This window comes from Aedes aegypti, chromosome 2 (assembly GCF_002204515.2).
Source record: "Aedes aegypti strain LVP_AGWG chromosome 2, AaegL5.0 Primary Assembly, whole genome shotgun sequence".
NCBI classification, from domain to species: domain Eukaryota; kingdom Metazoa; phylum Arthropoda; class Insecta; order Diptera; family Culicidae; genus Aedes; species Aedes aegypti.
This window is the reverse complement of record NC_035108.1, coordinates 104,122,188-104,135,402: the sequence shown is the minus strand read 5'-3', so window position 1 is coordinate 104,135,402 and position 13,215 is coordinate 104,122,188.

Genomic DNA, 13,215 nt, shown 5'->3' with positions numbered 1-13,215 from the left:
ATTCACTTACAAAGTTATTCAAGTTTTCTTTATCTCTTCGAGCACTTGAAGCTGAAATTGTGATTCATCAACCTTTCGATTTATTCAATTCTTGATACTCGGATTCTTCGATTCTTCAAATCTTTGATCTTCGATACATCGACGAAGCTTCGATTCGTTAATTCCTCGAATATTCGATTCTTTGATTCTTCGATTCTTGAATTCATCATTTCTTCGATTCATTGTTTCTTCAATTCTTTGATTTTCTGATTCTTCGATTCTTCGATTTTTCGATTCTTAGATTCTACGACTCTTCGATTTTTCGATTCATCGATTCTTCGATACTTCGATGCTTGAACGTTGGTTTGCTTTCTTAGAACGTCAAATCTGGTTTTCATTTCCCGTCCAAACATTTTTATTGAAAGGAGTCTCATTCGTGATACAATGCGGTGTAGCCCTATACATTTGTAGGTGATGATTCATTAGTGTTGCCAAAGACTTACCACGGTTGCCGGAATCTGCTAACATTTTCTTCAAAGCATTTTTGAACGTTTTGACTGCATTCTCCGCAGCACCGTTTGAGCAGGGACTAAAGGGTGCTGATGTTAAATGACGAATACCTCTTTCCTGACAAAATGTTTGAAACTTTTTTCAACGATCTTCCGTTGTCGGATACAAGAACATCGCAGTTTCCAAAACGTGAAAAACAATCCTCCAGCTTTTCGATGGTTTCTTTGGTAGTAAGCGAACGAACCAAGTAGCACTCCACCCATTTTGAATAGCTATCCGTTATTATGAGGAAGTTCTTCTCTTTCAGGAACAAGTGATCTATATGTATCCTCTCAAATGGCCTTGAACTTAACTTCCATGGAGAAATCGGGGTATTACCTGCTTCCGGTCTACGCTGGATACAAATTTCACAACGCTTGCCAATGCCTTCAATGTCTTTGTCAATATTGGGCCACCAAAAGTAATTGCCGGCCAGAGACTTCATTTTGACTATTCCAAGATGCGATGAATGTAGTTCTTGCAGCAAAAATGGACGAAGCTTGGCCGGCGCCACAATGCGATAGCCCCACAAAAGCACTCCTTCTTCAACCGTCAGCTCATCTTTCCGAACATAAAACTTCTTAAGTTCCTGGTCATTCATGTTGCTTGGCCACGAAGTTCACTATTCGGCTAACAACAGGATCGCGTCGAGATTCCATAATGAGCTGCGTTCGTTCCACTAACGATCTTGTCTCGGATTCCAAATATTGTAGAAACATTACTTCTTCGTCATCTCTAACGTCGTCTTCACTATATTGAACTGGTGATCGTGACAAAAAATCTGCTACCGTAATCTAAGGGGAAGTTGATCACTTCAGATGCATAATTCGTAAAATCAAACAGTTATTTAGTTTATACTATGCATTTATTATTTTCAAAACATCTACTGCAATAAATTACACTAATTAACAAATATTGGTTTCTCAAATAAACCCGAACTTATTCATAAAAAAATGAAGATCATCAAATTTTCCAAATCACTGAAACGGGGAGAAGTTGATCATGACAACCTTCTTATCACACACTATGATTCTTCAGTCTTAGATCGGGAGCCTTCGTTAGCCGAGTGGTAACGTCCGTGGTACAAAGCAAAGCCTGAAGGTGTCTGGGTTCAATTTCCAGTCAGTCCAGGATCTTTCCGTAATGGAAATTTCTTTGATTTTCCTGGGCATACAGTATGATATACGAATGCGAAAAGGTAACTTAGGCAAAGAAAGATCTCAGTTAGTAACTATAAGAATACTCATTGAACAATACATAAGTTGAAAAGCAGGCTCTGCTCTATTTAGGACGCCATCCAAAGAAGGAGGAGCGTGATCATTAAACAGAAGAAAATAACAAATATTCTAAAATTTCAGTATTGCATTTAGAATGTATTTCATTTATTCAGATAATATGTCACAAATGTTATTAATCTTACATTTTCACCTTCAGTTTCTGATGCGAGTGAGACGTTTTTTCAAACAGGAACGAGCTGGCAGTTTTTCTTGTTGCTTATTAAGTTTCTGTTGTTCTTCAGATGAAATCAAAATATTTGATACACTGGATTTCAAAGATTCTCCCTTATTGCCTTTCTTCTGATTTCTTTTAAACTTTTTGCGCTCTGTACCAAGGATCAACGAATCATCCTTCTCTTGTTTGACCTTGATTTTCTTCGGTACATTATCATCAGGGTTCAACTTCTCATCACGAAATGGTATCTTTACCCGAACCTGTGATTTCTGCGCCCGTTTAGTCTGCTTGCCCTTCTTAGGTTTTGCACTAGACATAGGGTTCGAATCATCATCTTTCTCTTGTTTAATCCTGATTTTTTTGTGTCCACTTTCATCGGGGTTGATATAGCCATCGTACAATGAAACCTCTTTCTTGGCGAGTATCTCCTGCGCATGCTGCTCACTTACGCTTTCGCCGGGCTGAATATCCATCAACCGACGTCGCTTCGGGATATTTCTGGATGGTGACTCACCGTAGCGCTCCTGTTTCATCAAGTTCACCAGTTGTTCGGAAAAGGAACAGTTTGGACCATTTGATGAAGGAGTTGAGTTTGTGTCGACCTCTGTTGGCAAACGTTTTAAAACTTCTTTTCTATTGAGTGGATATATACCGGTGGCCCGACTTTAAATTCTGCGCATTGCTTTTCTGAATTTCGTCAATGGCAGTCTTCAATAGTCGTGGGAAAAGATGCTTTGGAACCGATCCACGACTACGCTTTTTCCAACTTTCGAGGGTTAATTTCCAGGATTTTTTCAGTGGCCTGAAGAACTCCACATCTAGAGGTTGGCACAGATGGGTAGCATTAGGTGGCAAAAACACGAACCGTATGTTATTGTCGAGGCAACTTCGGATGACCTTATACGACACATGTGATGCTACGTTATCTCCAATAATAACCTTCGGATGATCATTTTTCAAACTTTTAAAGTATGGTAAAGCGAGTGTTAGAAACCAGTCCTCGAATATCATCGTATCAAACCAACCTAAAATGAACAAGGACACCATATGAACATGAATTGCTCATTATGGTCAAAAGAAGATATGCTTACCAGATTTGGTTCGATTGTATCGGGATCCTCTGGGACCACCTTCAGTCCATGTTGGGTACAAATGAAGCGCAGCGTATACAATGTACGGTGGTAACAAAGTTCCATCAGCAGCTCCCGCAAACATGACAGAAAATGAGCTCTTGGAATGGTCAAGTACATTCTCGACATGTTTCTGTCCCCTCCTTACTATGACCGTCTTGGATTCCGGATCGTCCGTAAAGTTGGTCTCATCGTAATTTACAATGTTTTCTGGAGGAACATCTCGGATTGTGGCGGCGAGTTTATCAAAATATTCGTTGATTATCGTTGGATTAACTTTCGCCCGATTCCTTTTGATGTTTTGGGACAATCGAATTGACAACGTTGATTTGTTACGGGCAAGAAACGAAGAGATCCAGTCATATCCGGGCAGGTTTTTCTTGAACCTTGTGACTCGTTGGTTTGTGTCCAAATAGCTTTTGACAAGGAATCGCATGTCTGACTGAGTTAGAGGAAATCCCCACTGTCCTGCTATTTGCACTACATCACATAACTCGCGTTCCTCACAATCATTCAAAACGGTCGGTCCTCCGTGTTTTCCAGTGAACAATCCTTTTATCCGGTTAAAAATGGTTCCATACGGGACTCTGAACTGGCGCGCAGCTTCGCGGATCGAATTTTCTCCACTTTCAACTGAAGTAACTGCGGCTGACAAAACTTCAGGTGTATACTTGAAAAGGGATGTTGGTCCTACGGTTTTAACGTATTTTCGGGGCATTTTCACTAAAACTGTGGTATTTTCACTAAAAAATAAACGAATCGCGAGATATTGCAAATGGTAAACAAACAAGATGGCAGTGATGAACCGGCAGATGGTTGATCAATTCGCTACGAAGTGGTCGTGGTTAAAACAAAAATGGAAATGATGAAAATTTTTGGAATCGCCTTCGGAAAATTATTTTTTTTTTCCTCAGTAGCAATGTGCATTTAATGAAAGTCAAAGTGCAATTCTCTGCAAGAATATTGGTCGCGTGCACGGAAGGATTTTTTGACACATTTATTCAGGTTTAAACTGTACTTGAAACCATTTGTTTGAGGATGATGAAATTTGGATAGAAATAGGAGACATGTTCTTTATTATTTTTAAAATTTTGATTTATTAAAATATAACGAAAACATCTCATAGATATATGTTTGTTTAATGGTACACCAGCTGACTTAATAATTTTTGTGCTTAGTACTGAATTCGAAGACTATTTTTTGGATGCTTATTTGATCAACTTCACCCCAATGATCAACTACCCCCCAGATTACGGTACCTTGTTGCTTACTCCTTTAATGTATGTAACTCCTTTAATGGGGCCCTGATTTTAGTAAGTAACGACATTTCCAATATTAGCGAACGTTGTTTACTTGGGTGATCAATGTTACCCCATATCAGCTGAATCAAAAAATCACTTAAAACATTTATTTAAACATGTTTAAATCTTTCGAAAAACAAAATAAAGTACATAGTTAGGAGCGGTGTGTGCCAGTACTTGTTTTAAAAATATGAAACTTGTAACATTTGTATTGTGAAATGAAAAATTTAAGAAAAACTAAAAAAAAATGATCAATGTTACCCCGGATTACGGTACTTGCTTTCATATTCATAATTAGCCAGGAATACAGCCCAACGTTGTAGCTTGCCAAACACCATATCTGGAATTCCTTTTCGTCCAAATATCGACACCAGAGGTTGATGGTCCGTCAAAATTGTAAATGTTCTTCCAAGTAAGTAGCCACTCAATCTTCGTACAGCATAATAATAGCCAGCACTTCCATGTCCAAAGGTGAATATTCTTGCTCATGATTCTTCAGCACTCTCGAAATGAATGTTACTGGCCGCTGACTTCCATCTGGGAATACTTGCAAGAGTACAGCTCCGACGCCTTTGCCCGAAGCATCAGTAATTAACACAACAGGCAATTCTGGATTGTACGGAGTTAAAACGTTGTCGGAACACAACATCTGCTTGATGGTTTCGAAAGACGCATCGCATTCAGCTGACCAATTGTATCGTTCGTCTTTCTTCAGCATTCGGTACAACGGACTCAATATTGTTGAAATATTCGGAATGAACTTGGCATAATACGTTACCATCCCGAGGAACTCTCGTAGCACTTTCACATTTTCCGGTCTTCGAACATCCATAATAGCTCGAACCTTCTCTGAATCTTTATGTAGTCCATCACCATCTACAATGTGTCCCAAAAACTGCATTTTGGTCTTCAAAAACTCGCATTTTTCTCTATTCAGGTTTGCAAAAGCTTCTCCAAGACTCTTGATAAGTTACTCATATGCTCACTAACTGTTGCACCAATTACCAAAACATCATCGAGGAAATTGACGCATCCAGGGCAATTCTTGTAGTAGCTTCTCTAGGACCTCTTGAAAAATAGCACAGGCCGGTTTTGTTCCAAATGGTAATCGGTTTACATGAGAAATACCTTTGTGGGTGCTCCATGCTAACATTTTCCTGGACTCATCTTCCAGCTCAAGTTGATTATATGCTGACTTCAAATCCAACTTCGAAAACAGTTTACCTCCTTGCAGCGCGTTAAACAAATCCTCGACAACCAGCATTGGGTACCGCTTGTCTTCAAGAAACGGATTCACCAAAGACACATTAAAGACCTCCATGTCCCTTGCAGTTGCCCAAAATTTTATGGCTCATAAGGTAATCTAGAATGCCGTGAAAAGTGTACTGCGATCTGTCAAACTTGGGTACCTTTTGCACTACCGAGGGACCAAATGCAGTACTAGAAGTGGTACCCAATCTGAGCGCGAGTCGGACGGACCTGGATTCACGCTTACCCGGTAATCAGCGCATAGACGAATTGACTTATCTTTTTTCAAAACTGGAACCATAGGTGTTCCCCAGTCAGCGGGGAATAATGCCTGTCTTCTCCAGATTTTCCAATTCTTCCTCCACCTTGGATTGGAACAAAATTGGTATCTTCCTTGGCTTGGAAAACTTCGGCTCAGCATTCGGCTTCAATTGCAAGTTGACCTTCGAATACTTGTAACGGCCCAACGATCCATCGAAAAATTCTCCGTAACGATCTAAAACTTCCTTCAGCTCTTCTTCATGCTTCTCTGATGACTCCGTATCCAACTTGTTGATTCGCAAATTCAGCAACTTCCCAATAAAATCTCGTCCGATCAATGGGTTGCGTCCTCCTTCAATGACAACAACTTGGCTTGTCAACCCTGATACACTAGAACAGCTTCAAATGCTCCTTTCAATGTAGCCTAACCGCCGGTATAAAACACCAGCTTACCACGGAACGGATTTAACGGAAATTCTCCAAACTGGCTTTGATAAAACGCTTCTGAAACTATCGTAATCGGTGATCCTGTATCCATTTCAAACTTCGGCATACGTCCATTAACCGCAACGTTCACGAAATAATGGTCAGAGCAGCCGATGTTGTTCACCTCCAAACGATTGACTTTGTTTTCCTTTCTTCCAGAGTTCTCCTTCGGCTTTTTCGGACAGACCACGGCAATGTGACCTTTTTCCTTGCAAATCTTGCAGACATAACTCCGGTACTGGCAGCTTCGAAAAAAATCGTGATTGTTCTTACCACCCGCATAGCAAACAGCTGAACTTGGTTTCTTCGCAGACTTCGCCCCATAACTTGCCTTCCTTTCGCTAATCTTGTTTACTTCAAGAAATCCTCTGTTTTTCAAGGTTGCTTCTCGTTTCACCGCAAGCTTGAGCAAGTCCTCTAGTGCAACGGTGTCCTCTTCTCCACACAAACGTTCGAAAATCGGACCTGGTTGAAGATCCGTCACGAATATATCCTTCAGCGCATGGTCCAAATGATCTCCAAATTCACAATTCAGGGATAGCTTCTTCAAACAGACGTACCATTCTTGAACACTTTCTCCTGATTCCTGTCGAGCCCTGTAGAAAAACGCTCGTTTCCGGTAAGTGACCATCGTCGGACAAAATCTTCCCTTCAAAAGTGCATATAGCTCATCGTACTTCTTCTCATTCGGGTTTGAAGGATGGCAGATATTCTTCACGGTTTGATAGACTTCTAGGGAAATTGACGTCAGAAGTACAGCGGATTTACGCTTCTCATCTACGTCCACAGCCAGAAAGTACTGTTCCAACCGCTCCTGATACATCTCCCGCTGGTCTCCAAACGAAAATCTTGGTGGGCCATATCCTTCCATAATAACTTCGTAAGTTTGAAATCCTTTTGTCGCCAATTGTTCTGTATCGAACTAATTAAAAATACGTCTGGTTCGTTTGATGGGAAAATACAGAATGAATGTTTTATTGAATCAATAAGGTGAGTAACTAATCAATGGTCGTTGCTATGTGGCCGCTAAGGCTGCCTGGATCAAACGTGCTACATCACACTTCGATTCTTCGATTCTTCGATTCTTGGATTCTAAGATTCTTCGATTCTTCGATTCTCCGATTCTCCGATTCTTCGATTCTTCGATTCTTCGATTCTTCGATTCTTCGATTCTTCGATTCTTCGATTCTTTGATTCTTCAATTCTTCGCTCCTTCGATTCTTCGGTTCTTCGATTCTTCGATTCTTCGATTTTTCGATTCTTCGATTTTTCGATTCTTCGATTCTTCGATTCTTCGATTCTTTGATTCTTCAATTCTTCGATCCTTCGATTCTTCGATTCTTCGATTCTTCGATTCCCCGATTCTTCGATTCTTCGATTCTTCGCTCTCCTACGATTCTTCGATTCTTCGCTCCTTCGATTCTTCGATTCTTCGATTCTTCCATTCTTGGTTTCTCAGATTCTTCGATACTTCGATTCTTGGTTTCTAACGATTCTTCGCTTCTTCGATTTTTCGATTTTTTTTTTCTTGTCTTCTTGTCTTCTTGTCTTCTTGTCTTCTTGTCTTCTTGTCTTCTTGTCTTCTTGTCTTCTTGTCTTCTTGTCTTCTTGTCTTCTTGTCTTCTTGTCTTCTTGTCTTCTTGTCTTCTTGTCTTCTTGTCTTCTTGTCTTCTTGTCTTCTTGTTCTTGTCTTCTTGTCTTCTTGTCTTCTTGTCTTCTTGTCTTCTTGTCTTCTTGTCTTCTTGTCTTCTTGTCTTCTTGTCTTCTTGTCTTCTTGTCTTCTTGTCTTCTTGTCTTCTTGTCTTCTTGTCTTCTTGTCTTCTTGTCTTCTTGTCTTCTTGTCTTCTTGTCTTCTTGTCTTCTTGTCTTCTTGTCTTCTTGTCTTCTTGTCTTCTTGTCTTCTTGTCTTCTTGTCTTCTTGTCTTCTTGTCTCTGTCTTCTTGTCTTCTTGTCTTCTTGTCTTCTTGTCTTCTTGTCTTCTTGTCTTCTTGTCTTCTTGGCTTCTCGGCTTCTTAGTTTCGTAGCAGTGAAAACATGAGTTTTCCACGTTCCAACAGTAAAATCCCGTTCATAATTGCCAAGCGATTATACTTACAAACTGCGCTAAGCATGTCACTCAATAAAACATCCACGTCATCGTTTCCTTTCAACCAATTTGTAATACAAAGCATGAAACTCTCTCAAGCAAGTTCGGGAGAGTAAAAAAAATCCACAAACATCCCAAGCAAAACAACTCATCAAATAATTCCCACTTCCTGTTGCCAATTCTTCAGATGTTTATCTTCACGAAGAGCCACCTTACCCCCGTTGCTTGAAAACGTGTGGTCAATTTCTTCCACACAATCCAATTGGAAAAACTGCTCACACATCGTCCAAACCACCAAGAAGAGCGAGAGAGTAATGGCGCAAAAGTTGTAAAACCGAACAGACTCCGCCCCTCAACGCTGTGATTGGACGATTCAGTATCATAACAGGGCGCATGATCAAACTTTCTGCAAGTGTGTGTGAGTTCTATCGTGTGTGACTTGCACCACCGAACCAACAGTTTATTAGAAACAGTTCATCAGTGGATTAATTCGAAATAACTTTCCATATGTTTTTCCTTGTTCAAACAGACAAATTGATGTGTTGCTGTAGTAGCAGAGCAACGTTGAACAATCATCATTTTTGGCGTTTCGAGCAAGTGCATTAGCAGGACGGTTTCTTAATTTGTTGAACAACAAACTGGCTTAATTACACGAGCAAGGAAAACATTTTTCAATTAGGGCAAACTTAATTAAGTGGGCATGAGAAATGGTAATTAGCAAAAACGGACCTGATTAATTGATGAAAAAAGAACTTTGGCAATTAAACAGTTTCATAATCATGAAGTCGGACAGCAGAAATTCAGATTAAGACTTTTACAGATGGTCCGAAATTAGAGATCTGTCACATATACCAATTTACAATAAAAATAGGCAATTTGTTACCGTTTCTAGCCGTCGAGGATATGCTCGACGTACCCAGAAGGAAACACGTCCTAAACCACAGGTTGCTGGTCTAAAGCCAGGCGGGCACACAAGGCCTCTTTTGGTCCTCGAGTCCCAGAGTCGTTGGAGGTTATGGGGAGGTTTTCGGACCATGCTAGTGGTTAAAGTTCAGAAGTAAATTTAGACATTTTATTACTTATGGATTGATATTGATGGTTGGAGGTTCTTCTACTTGGCATTAACGTCCTCTGGGACAGATCCTGCTTTTCAGCTTAGTGTTCAATGAGCACTTCCACAGTTATTAACTGAGAGCTTTCTTTGCCAAAGTTGCCATTTTTGCATTCGTATATCGTCTGGCAGATACGATGATACTCTATGCCCAGGGAAGTCAAAGAAATTTCCATTACGAAAAGATCATGGACCGACCGGGAATCGAACCCAGACACCTTCAGCATGGCTTTGCTTTGTAGCCGCGGACTCTAGCCACTCGGCTAAGGAAGGCCTGTTGGAGAAAAGTTGAAGATTACGTTGCGTGAACTAGGCTTTGGGTTGATGGCGTGGTAGCGAGCACGCAGCGAACTGGACTATCGAATTTCATACATACAGTCGACTCTCCACCAGTGCTGGGAATGGTAATAGTAGTAGGCTTGAATTTTCGCGAAAATCACGTGGCTCTCTAAGTACAGTAGTTCAAAAACGTGAATCTCATCAAGTAGCCTCTGTTGGGTGCACGAATTTTCTAAATCATGAGTGTCATTGAAGGCTCTAAATGCGGAAAATGCAGTGGGAAATAGAACATTTTTCTACAGTAATTTTGGGTTGCCCTTAGCAACGGGTGTTTTGCAATTTTCAAGGCATTTTGCCTACAGCAGCGATGGGCGTGAGTTTCACTGGCTTCGCTGACTGTGATTGGCTTTGTTTAGCTACTGTAGAGTGAATTTCAGATTTTTTCCCAACCCTGCTCTCCACATCTCGATGTTCTACATCTCGATATCTCTCCCTTCTTCTTCTTTGTGGCGTTACGTCCACACTGGGACAGAGCCTGCTTCTCAGCTTAGTGTTCTTATGAGCACTTCCACAGTTATTAAATGAGAGCTTACTATGCCAATGACAATTTTTGCATGTGTATATCGTGTGGCAAGTACGAAGATACTACTCTATGCCCTGGGAAGTCGAGAAAATTTCCAATCCGAAAAGATCCTCGACCGGTGGGATTCGAACCCACGACCCTCAGCTTGGTCATGCTGAATAGCTGCGCGTTTACCGCTACGGCTATCTGGGACCCTCGATATCTCTCCCTATGTCGATGATTTCATAAGTCCCTTCAGTCTGCATACATTTTCACTCTCCATATCTCGATATCCTCCTTATCTCGATATCTCCATATATCGATGTGTTTATATTGATTTTTCGTTCTCAATTTTCTCTCCGTATGTCGATATGACCAATATCGAAGGTCACTAGACCAAAGTTTTGGGATTCACAACAAATTAGGAGCGCAAAATGACGTCTGTTTGTGTATTACTTTCTTGGCAACGGAGTGTTTTTCAATCTAGTATTCATCCAAAATTTGTTCTTTGTCTCGATCTCTCCCTATCTCGATGGTCCCTTCGATATCGAGATGTGGAGAGGCGATTGTATTGCCTTACGAAAGGTGGAACGATTATTGCAATACGAACGCTTTATGTATCGTTTTAGCATCACGCCACATCGAGGCGTCGATAGTCGTGTAGTGTACGCTCGGGCTTATCGATCGCAAGGTTCTTGGTTCGATTCCAGGTTGCCGCGAAAACGTTTTTTGTTTTCAAATTCTGGTTCCATAAGGCAAATTTTTGAATTTCAATCCGATTTCTTGTGGCGAATCTTCATAAGGGGTTCCTATGTTTATCGATAGTCCATTTGCCTGAGTGTACTCTTACCGATGCTTGGCGTTCACTGAGCCAAGTAATCATATCAGGTTTATCTGAAAACACATATGGTTTTTTCCATCTAGTTTTTCACATAACCTTCATTAGCTTATGACATAAACTATCGCAATCAATTTTTGATCAGATTCATCAGATAAATCACATACCTTTCATAATATATTCATGTGTGAGTTATTGGATTTTGTTAATGAATTCCATGTGAAACTAAGATGATAATTATTGGTTTTGTTCGTAATTTTTATTTGTTTGTTTAATGAATTTAATAATAAATGTTCAGGATTTGCTTTGCTAAAATAAACCAAAAATATAAATTACATTCATATATATATTTATTAAATTTATTATATGGGTTTGCTTGTAACATCCTTGATATACATCTTTTGAGATGAACCAGCCTAGGGCTGAAAATCTCATAAATAAAGATAATAATAATAATAATATACATCTTATTGCATATTAAAAACAAAATTCTTAGATTTTGGACTTCATTTTTTAGTTTCCGAGTCTGTTTTTTCCTGCCTTGGTCCTTCAAATGCGACTTGCGAATAATCTGAGTTTTCCTTAGGACCTGTTCCTTACTCTCTGCAAATGTAAGATGCGAAAAAAAACTTATATATCATAATGATTTGTGTAAAAGGTTAACTTACGTTTCGTTGCCATTTAACATTGATTTTACCGTACAACCACTGAAACAGGTGTAATGGATCCTAAATCTGCTAAAAGTACATCGAACGAATACGCCATTTTGAAAACACTGCTTTAAAACAGAAAATTTTCATATCTGCAAATCACATGATTGTTATCGGATAACATACATGAATTTGGTTCATATACAATTTACAGTATTGGTCATTGAATATAATCAAGTATTTTAATGATTGTACATAACATTGTCCTACATGAAATCCAATGGATACACATAATTTGGATATGAATTGTAATATTCTGAATGTATGTGATCTTTTTAATACTTTTTATGATATTTCTTGGCTCAGTCAGTGGACCGATGCACGAGTTCATCATTTGACGTTTGAGCGGTGCCGTGTTATTTACATGCCCCTGGCAACGAGTGAATTCGGCACCGCTCAAACGTCAAATTAGTGAACTCGTGCATCGGTCCGTTGGACCGTCCAACCAGCTCACTAGATCACTTTTTAAGGTAATTTATAAGTACAAGGCTTCTTAGACTGCTCACGACCACAATCACAACTTAAGAGAGCTCAGTCTCTTTCTCGAGGCTCCAGCCGCCCCTCTGTCCACATGTTCCATTTGCAGGGTCACTACTTCCTATGGATCAATGCACGAGTTCTTTTTTTTTCTTTTATTTCTTTATTAGTATCAATCCAAACATTACATCCATTTCTTATATCTAGGTGTTCTGTGTTATTAGACAACACTATCATCCTTATTTGGTAAAACAAATTTAAGATTTATTTAACATTTTGTTAACAACATATTACATTTCATTTGCCATAGCAGTTCAGATTTTTTACAGGTGAGTTGATTTCACCTGTTTATAAGAGAAAAAAAAAGTTTTTAATATACTTAACCTAACTTAACCTAAACATATAACGCATTAATCGTGGCAATAGAAGATTGTAACGATTTTTGCCTGAAATTGTTAATTATTTTATTTGACATTTGTTCCAATGTTTCAACATTGGATATTCTATGTAACTCATTGGTACTATACCAGGGAGGAAGCTTCAGAATCATTTTCAAAATTTTATTTTGAATTCTCTGCAGATCTTTCTTCCTGGTATTACAACAGCTAGTCCATATTGGTACAGCATACAACACGGCTGGCCTGAAAATTTGTTTGAATATCAAAAGCTTGTTCTTAAGACAAAGCTTTGATTTTCTATTAAAAAGGGGATAGAGACATTTTACATATTTATTACATTTGGCTTGA